At 37.7% G+C, this 13,900-nt stretch overlaps 11 non-coding genes across 11 annotated transcripts; all 11 read left to right on the top strand.

Annotated features, from left to right (window-relative positions):
* The first annotated feature begins 181 nt into the window (after positions 1-181).
* Positions 182-263, top strand: TRNAS-AGA (transfer RNA serine (anticodon AGA)). The gene has a single exon. It is a non-coding gene; the product is annotated as a tRNA-Ser (tRNA).
* A 728-nt stretch (positions 264-991) lies between these two features.
* TRNAQ-CUG (transfer RNA glutamine (anticodon CUG)) lies at positions 992-1,063 on the top strand. The gene has a single exon. It is a non-coding gene; the product is annotated as a tRNA-Gln (tRNA).
* Positions 1,064-2,439: 1,376 nt separating this feature from the next.
* TRNAS-AGA (transfer RNA serine (anticodon AGA)) lies at positions 2,440-2,521 on the top strand. The gene has a single exon. It is a non-coding gene; the product is annotated as a tRNA-Ser (tRNA).
* Positions 2,522-4,223: 1,702 nt separating this feature from the next.
* Positions 4,224-4,305, top strand: TRNAS-AGA (transfer RNA serine (anticodon AGA)). The gene has a single exon. It is a non-coding gene; the product is annotated as a tRNA-Ser (tRNA).
* A 728-nt stretch (positions 4,306-5,033) lies between these two features.
* TRNAQ-CUG (transfer RNA glutamine (anticodon CUG)) lies at positions 5,034-5,105 on the top strand. The gene has a single exon. It is a non-coding gene; the product is annotated as a tRNA-Gln (tRNA).
* Positions 5,106-6,008: 903 nt separating this feature from the next.
* Positions 6,009-6,090, top strand: TRNAS-AGA (transfer RNA serine (anticodon AGA)). Its single transcript has one exon. It is a non-coding gene; the product is annotated as a tRNA-Ser (tRNA).
* Positions 6,091-6,818: 728 nt separating this feature from the next.
* On the top strand, positions 6,819-6,890 carry TRNAQ-CUG (transfer RNA glutamine (anticodon CUG)). Its single transcript has one exon. It is a non-coding gene; the product is annotated as a tRNA-Gln (tRNA).
* A 901-nt stretch (positions 6,891-7,791) lies between these two features.
* Positions 7,792-7,873, top strand: TRNAS-AGA (transfer RNA serine (anticodon AGA)). Its single transcript has one exon. It is a non-coding gene; the product is annotated as a tRNA-Ser (tRNA).
* Positions 7,874-8,601: 728 nt separating this feature from the next.
* On the top strand, positions 8,602-8,673 carry TRNAQ-CUG (transfer RNA glutamine (anticodon CUG)). The gene has a single exon. It is a non-coding gene; the product is annotated as a tRNA-Gln (tRNA).
* A 903-nt stretch (positions 8,674-9,576) lies between these two features.
* On the top strand, positions 9,577-9,658 carry TRNAS-AGA (transfer RNA serine (anticodon AGA)). Its single transcript has one exon. It is a non-coding gene; the product is annotated as a tRNA-Ser (tRNA).
* A 2,922-nt stretch (positions 9,659-12,580) lies between these two features.
* On the top strand, positions 12,581-12,662 carry TRNAS-AGA (transfer RNA serine (anticodon AGA)). The gene has a single exon. It is a non-coding gene; the product is annotated as a tRNA-Ser (tRNA).
* Positions 12,663-13,900: the final 1,238 nt, after the last annotated feature.

The raw sequence follows: 13,900 nt of genomic DNA, 5'->3' as shown, positions 1-13,900 counted from the left end.
TGTAAAAGGTTCCAATTGATGATACCTTTAAATCAGATTTTTACATTTCAGTGAGGCCTGGAATTTGTTTCCAATTGAAATCTTCCATTTTCTGAAATGTCTTCCAGAAGGATAATCACTGATATTGATCATGGTGCTATAAGAAAAGGTGTGAAACTCATAAGAATGAAACAGTGCCTGAGTAGTTGTGGCCGAGTGGTTAAGGCGATGGACTAGAAATCCATTGGGGTCTTCCCGCGTAGGTTCAAATCCTGCAAACTACGTTTAACTTCATGTAACATTTTATCGAATTATCTGAGTAGATCAATTTACACATTCCCAAGTCTATCCCCCACAGAAATGGTCTGTAATCTATGGATTGTATTTGTAGAACCAGCTTAACAGCATCTGTAGATCTTCTTTTGATTAGTCAGCCGGGTGAGATGTCACTTGTGCATCACACCACCAATAAAACAAAGCTCAGAGGGTGCCATCAGGTATGTGGTGCAAATCCTCCTTTTTTCCAGCGAACACAGACCACTGCCGTGGCTGATGGACTGGGATATGAACTTTGATTTGCACCAACTCTACTTGAATTATCTTTCCGATGGAACCTTTTAGCACACCATGAAAAATCTTTAGTGACTTCTGGATGAGCAGAAGTTTTGCAATTTCTTTTTTTCTCACCCTTTTTCCAGCTGATAGATCCAGCACGCTAATTATTAGCCAGATTTCATCAACATTTTAAAACTGTCCTTGTTGTGATATCATGGAACTTTAAGCACACTTGTGGAATAAAAAGGGAGGAGATATTAATTTACCAATGTGTGTTAGATATACATTTGCGGAACAGCTTTAGAACCAGTTTTCATCATAATGCATGAATTCCCAGGTTCCACTGAGATTAGAACTCAGATCACTGGATTAAGAGTGAATTTCTCACATTTCCACTATTTACACATGCTCTTTTACTGTTTTCAAAAGAAAATCCAGCCAGCTTCATTGGTCATGTGGTTCTATGGTGTAATGGTTAGAACTCTGGACTCTGAATCCAGTGATCTGAGTTCAAATCTCAGTGGAACCTGAGAATTTCTGTGTGCGTAGCGGTTTTATCTTTTCTGCTCACACTCAATTTGCCAATGCACATGGTTTAACATAAAAAGAGAAAGTTAAAATCCACATGGCAAAAAGATCTATCTATGAATAAAGTTTAACTCAAAAGTTAAACTTGACTTCATGAAGCAAAACTCATATCATCTATGTCACACCAAGCAATCGTACTCTATGACTTGTGCCAATGTTCTCATGACACTTTTTCCAGGTGGTTGAAACTGACCAGGATTTCAAGCCGAAACGGCCTCAAGAAATGACAGCGATTCTTTTCCTGAATCACCCTTTTTAGTGTTTTCCAGCATTTTTGTAAACATAGTTTGGTGATGTTTTTCTAAGTATTGTTTTGGGCATCAAATGAGTTTGTTTAAGTCTCTTTTTTGCTCACAAAATGCTGTGAACGTCACTCAGGAACCTTCCAGGGGTCTTTCTAACCTACTCATTGACTTGTATAGCAAGTATAAAGCAAGCAAAATATACCTGAAAAATGATATGCTCACTTCTGTTAACCGCTTGGCGTTTTGGGAAACTTAATGAGGTTAAAAGACGCTCAATACCTGATCATATGAACAGCAAGACTTTTTGCATGGAAATGAATCTGTTCAAACTATTGAGCATTTTCAAAGCCTTTTTCAGGAGGTGTTTGGAACAAAGTCACTCTAAATCCGCCTTATGAATTTTAATAAACCTTGAACTGTAAAAGGTTCCAATTGATGACGGCATCAAGAAATGACAGCGATTCTTTTCCTGAATCACCCTTTTTAGTGTTTTCCAGCATTTTTGTAAACATAGTTTGGTGATGTTTTTCTAAGTATTGTTTTGGGCATCAAATGAGTTTGTTTAAGTTTCTTTTTTGCTCGCAAAATGCTGTGAACGTCACTCAGGAACCTTCCAGGGGTCTTTCTAACCTACTCATTAACTTGTATAGCAAGTATAAAGCAAGCAAAATATACCTGAAAAATGATATGCTCACTTCTGTTAACCGCTTGGCGTTTTGGGAAACTTAATGAGGTTAAAAGACGCTCAATACCTGATCATATGAACAGCAAGACTTTTTGCATGGAAATGAATCTGTTCAAACTATTGAGCATTTTCAAAGCCTTTTTCAGGAGGTGTTTGGAACAAAGTCACTCTAAATCCGCCTTATGAATTTTAATAAACCTTGAACTGTAAAAGGTTCCAATTGATGATACCTTTAAATCAGATTTTTACATTTCAGTGAGGCCTGGAATTTTGTTTCCAATTGAAATCTTCCATTTTCTGAAATGTCTTCCAGAAGGATAATCACTGATATTGATCATGGTGCTATAAGAAAAGGTGTGAAACTCATAAGAATGAAACAGTGTCTGAGTAGTTGTGGCCGAGTGGTTAAGGCGATGAACTAGAAATCCATTGGGGCCTTTCCGCGTAGGATCAAATCCTGCCAACTACGTTTAACTTCATGTAACATATTGACGAATTATCTGAGTAGATCAATTTCCACATTCCCAAGTTTATCCCCCACAGAAATGGTCTGTAATCTATGGATTGTATTTGTAGAACCAGCTTAACAGCATCTGTAGATCTTCTTTTGATTAGTCAGCCGGGTGAGATGTCACTTGTGCATCACACCACCAATCAAACAAAGCTCAGAGGGTGCCATCAGGTATGTGGTGCAAATCCTCCTTTTTTCCAGCCAACACAGACCACTGCCGTGGCTGATGGACTGGGATATGAACTTTGATTTGCACCAACTCTACTTGAATTATCTTTCCGATGGAATCTTTTAGCACACCATGAAAAATCTTTAGTGACTTCTGGATGAGCAGAAGTTTTGCAATTTCTTTTTTTCTCACCCTTTTTCCAGCTGATAGATCCAGCATGCTAATTATTAGCCAGATTTCATCAACATTTTAAAACTGTCCTTGTTGTGATATCATGGAACTTTAAGCACACTTGTGGAATAAAAAGGGAGGAGATATTAATTTAGCAATGTGTGTTAGATATACATTTGCGGAACAGCTTTAGAACTAGTTTTCATCATAATGCATGAATTCCCAGGTTCCACTGAGATTAGAACTCAGATCACTGGATTAAGAGTGAATTTCTCACATTTCCACTATTTACACATGCTCTTTTACTGTTTTCAAAAGAAAATCCAGCCAGCTTTATGGGTCATGTGGTTCCATGGTGTAATGGTTAGCACTTTTGACTCTGAATCCAACGATCTGAGTTCAAACCTCAGTGAAACCTGAGAAATTCATTGTGCGTACCAGTTTTATCTTTTCTGCTCACACTCAATTTGCCAATGCACATGGTTTAACATAAAAAGAGAAAGTTAAAATCCACATGGCAAAAAGATCTATCTATCAAGAAAGTTTAACTCAAAAGTTAAACTTGACTTCATGAAGCAAAACTCATATCATCTATGTCACACCAAGCAATCGTACTCTATGACTTGTGCCAATGTTCGCATGACACTTTTTCCAGGTGGTTGAAACTGACCAGGATTTCAAGCCGAAACGGCCTCAAGAAACGACAGCGATTCTTTTCCTGAACCCACTTTTTAGTGTTTTCCAGCATTTTTGTAAACATAGTTTGGTGATGTTTTTCTAAGTATTGTTTTGGGCATCAAATGAGTTTCCTTAAGTTTCTTTTTTGCTCGGAAAATGCTGTGAACGTCACTCAGGAACCTTCCAGGGGTCTTTCTAACCTACTCATTGACTTGTATAGCAAGTATAAAGCAAGCAAAATATACCTGAAAAATGATATGCTCACTTCTGTTAACCGCTTGGCGTTTTGGGAAACTTAATGAGGTTAAAAGACGCTCAATACCTGATCATATGATCTGCAAGTCTATTGGCATGGAAATGAATCTGTTCAAACTATTGAGCATTTTCAAAGCCTTTTTCAGGAGGTGTTTGGAACAAAGTCACTCTAAATCCGCCTTATGAATTTTAATAAACCTTGAACTGTAAAAGGTTCCAATTGATGATACCTTTAAATCAGATTTTTACATTTCAGTGAGGCCTGGAATTTTGTTTCCAATTGAAATCTTCCATTTTCTGAAATGTCTTCCAGAAGGATAATCACTGATATTGATCATGGTGCTATAAGAAAAGGTGTGAAACTCATAAGAATGAAACAGTGTCTGAGTAGTTGTGGCCGAGTGGTTAAGGCGATGGACTAGAAATCCATTGGGGTCTTCCCGCGTAGGTTCAAATCCTGCCAACTACGTTTAACTTCATGTGACATTTTGACGAATTATCTGAGTAGATCAATTTCCACATTCCCAAGTCTATCCCCCACAGAAATGGTCTGTAATCTATGGATTGTATTTGTAGAACCAGCTTAACAGCATCTGTAGATCTTCTTTTGATTAGTCAGCCAGGTGAGATGTCACTTGTGCATCACACCACCAATCAAAAAAAGCTCAGAGGGTGCCATCAGGTATGTGGTGCAAATCCTCCTTTTTTCCAGTGAACACAGACCACTGCCGTGGCTGATGGACTGGGATATTAACTTTGATTTGCACCAACTCTACTTGAATTATCTTTCCGATGGAACCTTTTAGCACACCATGAAAAATCTTTAGTGACTTCTGGATGAGCAGAAGTTTTGCAATTTCTTTTTTTCTCACCCTTTTTCCAGCTGATAGATCCAGCACGCTAATTATTAGCCAGATTTCATCAACATTTTAAAACTGTCCTTGTTGTGATATCATGGAACTTTAAGCACACTTGTGGAATAAAAAGGGAGGAGATATTAATTTAGCAATGTGTGTTAGATATACATTTGCGGAACAGCTTTAGAACCAGTTTTCATCATAATGCATGAATTCCCAGGTTCCACTGAGATTAGAACTCAGATCACTGGATTAAGAGTGAATTTCTCACATTTCCACTATTTACACATGCTCTTTTACTGTTTTCAAAAGAAAATCCAGCCAGCTTCATTGGTCATGTGGTTCTATGGTGTAATGGTTAGCACTCTGGACTCTGAATCCAGTGATCTGAGTTCAAATCTCAGTGGAACCTGAGAATTTCTGTGTGCATAGCGGTTTTATCTTTTCTGCTCACACTCAATTTGCCAGTGCACATGGTTTAACATAAAAAGAGAAAGTTAAAATCCACATGGCAAAAAGATCTATCTATCAAGAAAGTTTAACTCAAAAGTTAAACTTGACTTCATGAAGCAAAACTCATATCATCTATGTCACACCAAGCAATCGTACTCTATGACTTGTGCCAATGTTCGCATGACACTTTTTCCAGGTGGTTGAAACTGACCAGGATTTCAAGCCGAAACGGCCTCAAGAAACGACAGCGATTCTTTTCCTGAATCACCCTTTTTATTGTTTTCCAGCATTTTTGTAAACATAGTTTGGTGATGTTTTTCTAAGTATTGTTTTGGGCATCAAATGAGTTTGTTTAAGTTTCTTTTTTGCTCGCAAAATGCTGTGAACGTCACTCAGGAACCTTCCAGGGGTCTTTCTAACCTACTCATTGACTTGTATAGCAAGTATAAAGCAAGCAAAATATACCTGAAAAATGATATGCTCACTTCTGTTAACCGCTTGGCGTTTTGGGAAACTTAATGAGGTTAAAAGACGCTCAATACCTGATCATATGAACAGCAAGTCTTTTTGCATGGAAATGAATCTGTTCAAACTATTGAGCATTTTTAAAGCATTTTTCAGGAGGTGTTTGGAACAAAGTCACTCTAAATCCGCCTTATGAATTTTAATAAACCTTGAACTGTAAAAGGTTCCAATTGATGATACCTTTAAATCAGATTTTTACATTTCAGTGAGGCCTGGAATTTTGTTTCCAATTGAAATCTTCCATTTTCTGAAATGTCTTCCAGAAGGATAATCACTGATATTGATCATGGTGCTATAAGAAAAGGTGTGAAACTCATAAGAATGAAACAGTGTCTGAGTAGTTGTGGCCGAGTGGTTAAGGCGATGGACTAGAAATCCATTGGGGTCTTCCCACGTAGGTTCAAATCCTGCCAACTACGTTTAACTTCATGTAACATTTTGACGAATTATCAGAGTAGATCAATTTTCACATTCCCAAGTCTATCCCCCACAGAAATGGTCTGTAATCTATGGATTGTATTTGTAGAACCAGCTTAACAGCATCTGTAGATCTTCTTTTGATTAGTCAGCCGGGTGAGATGTCACTTGTGCATCACACCACCAATCAAACAAAGCTCAGAGGGTGCCATCAGGTATGTGGTGCAAATCCTCCTTTTTTCCAGCCAACACAGACCACTGCCGTGGCTGATGGACTGGGATATGAACTTTGATTTGCACCAACTCTACTTGAATTATCTTTCCGATGGAACCTTTTAGCACACCATGAAAAATCTTTAGTGACTTCTGGATGAGCAGAAGTTTTGCAATTTCTTTTTTTCTCACCCTTTTTCCAGCTGATAGATCCAGCACGCTAATTATTAGCCAGATTTCATCAACATTTTAAAACTGTCTTTGTTGTGATATCATGGAACTTTAAGCACACTTGTGGAATAAAAAGGGAGGAGATATTAATTTACCAATGTGTGTTAGATATACATTTGCGGAACAGCTTTAGAACCAGTTTTCATCATAATGCATGAATTCCCAGGTTCCACTGAGATTAGAACTCAGATCACTGGATTAAGAGTGAATTTCTCACATTTCCACTATTTACACATGCTCTTTTACTGTTTTCAAAAGAAAATCCAGCCACCTTCATTGGTCATGTGGTTCCATGACGTAATGGTTAGCACTCTGGATTCTGAATCCAGTGATCTGAGTTCAAATCTCAGTGGAACCTGAGAAATTCTTTGTGCATAGCGGTTTTATCTTTTCTGCTCACACTCAATTTGCCAATGCACATGGTTTAACATAAAAAGAGAAAGTTAAAATCCACATGGCAAAAAGATCTATCTATCAAGAAAGTTTAACTCAAAAGTTAAACTTGACTTCATGAAGCAAAACTCATATCATCTATGTCACACCAAGCAATCGTACTCTATGACTTGTGCCAATGTTCGCATGACACTTTTTCCAGGTGGTTGAAACTGACCAGGATTTCAAGCCGAAGCGGCCTCAAGAAACGACAGCGATTCTTTTCCTGAATCACCCTTTTTAGTGTTTTCCAGCATTTTTGTAAACATAGTTTGGTGATGTTTTTCTAAGTATTGTTTTGGGCATCAAATGTTTGTTTAAATTTTTTTTTTGCTCGCAAAATGCTGTTAACGTCACTCAGGAACCTTCCAGGGGTCTTTCTAACCTACTCATTGACTTGTATAGCAAGTATAAAGCAAGCAAAATATACCTGAAAAATGATATGCTCATTTCTGTTAACCGCTTGGCGTTTTGGGAAACTTAATGAGGTTAAAAGACGCTCAATACCTGATCATATGAACAGCAAGTCTTTTTGCATGGAAATGAATCTGTTCAAACTATTGAGCATTTTCAAAGCCTTTTTCAGGAGGTGTTTGGAACAAAGTCACTCTAAATCCGCCTTATGAATTTTAATAAACCTTGAACTGCAAAAGGTTCCAATTGATGATACCTTTAAATCAGATTTTTACATTTCAGTGAGGCCTGGAATTTTGTTTCCAATTGAAATCTTCCATTTTCTGAAATGTCTTCCAGAAGGATAATCACTGATATTGATCATGGTGCTCTAAGAAAAGGTGTGAAACTCATAAGAATGAAACAGTGTCTGAGTAGTTGTGACCGAGTGGTTAAGGCGATGGACTAGAAATCCATTGGGGTCTTCCCTCGTAGGTTCAAGTCCTGCCAACTACGTTTAAATTCATGTAACATTTTGACGAATTATCTGAGTAGATCAATTTCCACATTCCCAAGTCTATCCCCCACAGAAATGGTCTGTAATCTATGTTTTGTATTTGTAGAACTAGCTTAACAGCATCTGTAGATCTTCTTTTGATTAGTCAGCCGGGTGAGATGTCACTTGTGCATCACACCACCAATCAAACAAAGCTCAGAGGGTGCCATCAGGTATGTGGTGCAAATCCTCCTTTTTTCTAGCGAACACAGACCACTGCCATGGCTGATGGACTGGGATATGAACTTTGATTTGCACCAAATCTACTTGAATTATCTTTCCGATGGAACCTTTTAGCACACCATGAAAAATCTTTAGTGACTTCTGGATGAGCAGAAGTTTTGCAATTTCTTTTTTTCTCACCCTTTTTCCAGCTGATAGATCCAGCACGCTAATTATTAGCCAGATTTCATCAACATTTTAAAACTGTCCTTGTTGTGATATCATGGAATTTTAAGCACACTTGTGGAATATAAAGTGAGGAGATATTAATTTATCAATGTGTGTTAGATATACATTTGCAGAACAGCTTTAGAACCAGTTTTCATCATAATGCATGAATTCCCAGGTTCCACTGAGATTAGAACTCAGATCACTGGATTAAGAGAGAATTTCTCACATTTCCACTATTTACACATGCTCTTTTACTGTTTTCAAAAGAAAATCCAGCCAGCTTCATTGGTCATGTGGTTCCATGGTGTAATGGTTAGCACTCTGGACTCTGAATCCAGTGATCTGAGTTCAAATCTCAGTGGAACCTGAGAAATTCTTTGTGCATAGCGGTTTTATCTTTTCTGCTCACACTCAATTTGCCAATGCACATGGTTTAACATAAAAAGAGAAAGTTAAAATCCACATGGCAAAAAGATATATCTATCAAGAAATTTTAACTCAAAAGTTAAACTTGACTTCATGAAGCAAAACTCATATCATCTATGTTACACCAAGCAATCGTACTCTATGACTTGTGCCAATGTTCGCATGACACTTTTTCCAGGTGGTTGAAACTGAACAGGATTTCAAGCCAAAACGGCCTCAAGAAACGACAGCGATTCTTTTCCTGAATCACCCTTTTTAGTGTTTTCCAGCATTTTTGTAAACATAGTTTGGTGATGCTTTTCTAAGTATTGTTTTGGGCATCAAATGAGTTTGTTTAAATTTCTTTTTTGCTCGCAAAATGCTGTGAACGTCATTCAGGAACCTTCCAGAGGTCTTTCTAACCTACTCATTGACTTGTATAGCAAGTATAAAGCAAGCAAAATATACCTGAAAAATGATATGCTCACTTCTGTTAACCGCTTGGCATTTTGGGAAACTTAATGAGGTTAAAAGACGCTCAATACCTGATCATATGAACAGCAAGTCTTTTTGCATGGAAATGAATCTGTTCAAACTATTGAGCATTTTCAAAGCCTTTTTCAGGAGGTGTTTGTAACAAAGACACTCTAAATCCGCCTTATGAATTTTAATAAACCTTGAACTGTAAAAGGTTCCAATTGATGGTACCTTTAAATCAGATTTTTACATTTCAGTGAGGCCAGGAATTTTGTTTCCAATTGAAATCTTCCATTTTCTGAAATGTCTTCCAGAAGGATAATCACTGACATTGATCATGGTGCTATAAGAAAAGGTGTGAAACTCATAAGAATGAAACAGTGTCTGAGTAGTTGTGGCCGAGTGGTTAAGGCGATGGACTAGAAATCCATTGGGGTCTTTCCGCGTAGGTTCAAGTCCTGCCAACTACGTTTAACTTCATGTAACATTTTGACAAATTATCTGAGTAGATCAATTTCCACATTCCCAAGTCAATCCCCCACAGAAATGGTCTGTAATCTATGTATTGTATTTGTAGAATCAGCTTAACAGCATCTGTAGATCTTCTTTTGATTAGTCAGCCAGGTGAGATGTCACTTGTGCATCACACAACCAATCAAACAAAGTTCAGAGGGTGCCATCAAGTATGTGGTGCAAATCCTCCTTTTTTCCAGCGAACACAGACCACTGCCGTGGCTGATGGACTGAGATATGAACTTTGATTTGCACCAACTCTACTTGAATTAACTTTCCGATGGAACCTTTTAGCACACCATGAAAAATCTTTAGTGACTTCTGGATGAGCAGAAGTTTTGCAATTTCTTTTTTTCTCACCCTTTTTCCAGCTGATAGATCCAGCACGCTAATTATTAGCCAGATTTCATCAACATTTTAAAACTGTCCTTGTTGTGATATCATGGAACTTTAAGCACACTTGTGGAATAAAAAGGGAGTAGATATTAATTTACCAATGTGTGTTAGATATACATTTGCGGAACAGCTTTAGAATCAGTTTTCATCATAATGCATGAATTCCCAGGTTCCACTGAGATTAGAACTCAGATCACTGGATTAAGAGTGAATTTCTCACATTTACACATGCTCTTTAACTGTTTTCAAAAGAAAATCCAGCAAGCTTCATTGGTCATGTGGTTCCATGGTGTAATGGTTAGCACTCTGGACTCATGAATTCCCAGGTTCCACGGAGATTAGAGCTCAGATCACTGGATTAAGAGTGAATTTCTCACATTTACACATGCTCTTTTACTGTTTTCAAAAGAAAATCCAGCAAGCTTCATTGGTCATGTGGTTCCATGGTGTAATGGTTAGCACTCTGGACTCATGAATTCCCAGGTTCCACGGAGATTAGAACTCAGATCACTGGATTAAGAGTGAATTTCTCACATTTACACATGCTCTTTTACTGTTTTCAAAAGAAAATCCAGCAAGCTTCGTTGGTCATGTGGTTCCATGGTGTAATGGTTAGCACTCTGGACTCTGAATCCAACGAACTGAGTTCATATCTCAGTGGAACCTGAGAAATTCTTTGTGCATAGCGGTTTTATCTTTTCTGCTCACACTCAATTTGCCAATGCACATGGTTTAACATAAAAAGAGAAAGTTAAAATCCACATGGCAAAAAGATCTATTTATCAAGAAAGTTTAACTCAAAAGTTAATCTTGACTTCATGAAGCAAAACTCATATCATCTATGTCACACCAAGCAATCGTACTCTATGACTTGTGCCAATGTTCACATGACACTTTTTCCAGGTGGCTGAAACTAACCAAGATTTCAAGCCGAAGCGGCCTCAAGAAACGACAGCGAATCTTTTTCTGAATCACCCTTTTTAGTGTTTTCCAGCATTTTTGTAAACATAGTTTGGTGATGTTTTTCTAAGTATTGTTTTGGGCATCAAATGAGTTTGTTTAAATTTTTTTTTTGCTCGCAAAATGCTGTGAACGTCACTCAGGAACCTTCCAGGGGTCTTTCTAACCTACTCATTGACTTGTATAGCAAGTATAAAGCAAGCAAAATATACCTGAAAAATTATATGCTCACTTCTGTTAACCGCTTGGCGTTTTGGGAAACTTAATGAGGTTAAAAGACGCTCAATACCTGATCATATGAACAGCAAGTCTTTTTGCATGGAAATGAATCTGTTCAAACTATTGAGCAACTGTTTTCAAAAGAAAATCCAGCAAGCTTCATTGGTCATGTGGTTCCATGGTGTAATGGTTAGCACTCTGGACTCATGAATTCCCAGGTTCCACGGAGATTAGAGCTCAGATCACTGGATTAAGAGTGAATTTCTCACATTTACACATGCTCTTTTACTGTTTTCAAAAGAAAATTCAGCAAGCTTCATTTGTCTTGTGGTTCCATGGTGTAATGGTTAGCACTCTGGACTCTGAATCCAACGAACTGAGTTCATATCTCAGTGGAACCTGAGAAATTCTTTGTGCATAGCGGTTTTATCTTTTCTGCTCACACTCAATTTGCCAATGCACATGGTTTAACATAAAAAGAGAAAGTTAAAATCCACATGGCAAAAAGATCTATTTATCAAGAAAGTTTAACTCAAAAGTTAATCTTGACTTCATGAAGCAAAACTCATATCATATATGTCACACCAAGCAATCGTACTCTATGACTTGTGCCAATGTTCACATGACACTTTTTCCAGGTGGCTGAAACTAACCAGGATTTCAAGCCGAAGCGGCCTCAAGAAACGACAGCGAATCTTTTTCTGAATCACCCTTTTTAGTGTTTTCCAGCATTTTTGTAAAGATAGTTTGGTGATGTTTTTCTAAGTATTGTTTTGGGCATCAAATGAGTTTGTTTAAATTTTTTTTTTGCTCGCAAAATGCTGTGAAAGTCACTCAGGAACCTTCGAGGTGTCTTTCTAACCTACTCATTGACTTGTATAGCAGGTATAAAGCAAGCAAAATATACCTGAAAAATTATATGCTCACTTCTGTTAACCGCTTGGCGTTTTGGGAAACTTAATGAGGTTAAAAGACGCTCAATACCTGATCATATGAACAGCAAGTCTTTTTGCATGGAAATGAATCTGTTCAAACTATTGAGCATTTTCAAAGCCTTTTTCAGGAGGTGTTTGGAACAAAGTCACTCTAAATCCGCCTTATGAATTTTAATAAACCTTGAACTGTAAAAGGTTCCAATTGATGATACCTTTAAATCAGATTTTTACATTTCAGTGAGGCCTGGAATTTTGTTTCCAATTGAAATCTTCCATTTTCTGAAATGTCTTCCAGAAGGATAATCACTGATATTGATCATGGTGCTCTAAGAAAAGGTGTGAAACTCATAAGATTGCAACAGCATCTGAGTAGTTGTGACCGAGTGGTTAAGGCGATGGACTAGAAATCCATTGGGGTCTTCCCACGTAGGTTCAAATCCCGCCAACTACATTTAAATTCATTTAACATTTTGACAAATTATCTGAGTAGATCAATTTCCACATTCCCAAGTCTATCCCCCACAGAAATGGTCTGTAATCTATGGATTGTATTTGTAGAACCAGCTTAACAGCATCTGTAGATCTTCTTTTGATTAGTCAGCCGGGTGAGATGTCACTTGTGCATCACACCACCAATCAAACAAAGCTCAGAGGGTGCCATCAGGTATGTGGTGCAAATCCTCCTTTATTCCAGCGAACACAGACCACTGCCGTGGCTGATGGACTGGGATATGAACTTTGATTTGCACCAACTCTACTTGAATTATCTTTCCGATGGAACCTTTTAGCACACCATGAAAAATCTTTAATGACTTCTGGATGAGCAGAAGTTTTGCAATTTCTTTTTTTCTCACCCTTTTTCCAGCTGATAGATCCAGCATGCTAATTATTAGCCAGATTTCATCAACATTTTAAAACTGTCCTTGTTGTGATATCATGGAACTTTAAGCACACTTGTGGAATAAAAAGGGAGGAGATATTAATTTACCAATGTGTGTTAGATATACATTTGCGGAACAGCTTTAGAACCAGTTTTCATCATAATGCATGAATTCCCAGGTTCCACGGAGATTAGAACTCAGATCACTGGATTAAGAGTGAATTTCTCACATTTACACATGCTCTTTTACTGTTTTCAAAAGAAAATCCAGCAAGCTTCATTGGTCATGTGGTTCCATGGTGTAATGTTTAGCACTCTGGACTCATGAATTCCCAGGTTCCACGGAGATTAGAACTCAGATCACTGGATTAAGAGTGAATTTCTCACATTTACACATGCTCTTTTACTGTTTTCAAAAGAAAATCCAGCAAGCTTCGTTGGTCATGTGGTTCCATGGTGTAATGGTTAGCACTCTGGACTCTGAATCCAACGAACTGAGTTCATATCTCAGTGGAACCTGAGAAATTCTTTGTGCATAGCGGTTTTATCTTTTCTGCTCACACTCAATTTGCCAATGCACATGGTTTAACATAAAAAGAGAAAGTTAAAATCCACATGGCAAAAAGATCTATTTATCAAGAAAGTTTAACTCAAAAGTTAATCTTGACTTCATGAAGCAAAACTCATATCATCTATGTCACACCAAGCAATCGTACTCTATGACTTGTGCCAATGTTCACATGACACTTTTTCCAGGTGGCTGAAACTAACCAAGATTTCAAGCCGAAGCGGCCTCAAGAAACGACAGC

The sequence above is a fragment of the Phyllobates terribilis genome, unplaced genomic scaffold, assembly GCF_046119375.1.
Source record: "Phyllobates terribilis strain yellow unplaced genomic scaffold, ASM4611937v1 Scaffold_13__5_contigs__length_258822181, whole genome shotgun sequence".
Lineage (NCBI taxonomy): Eukaryota > Metazoa > Chordata > Amphibia > Anura > Dendrobatidae > Phyllobates > Phyllobates terribilis.
This window is presented reverse-complemented; position numbering and strand designations above follow the sequence as displayed.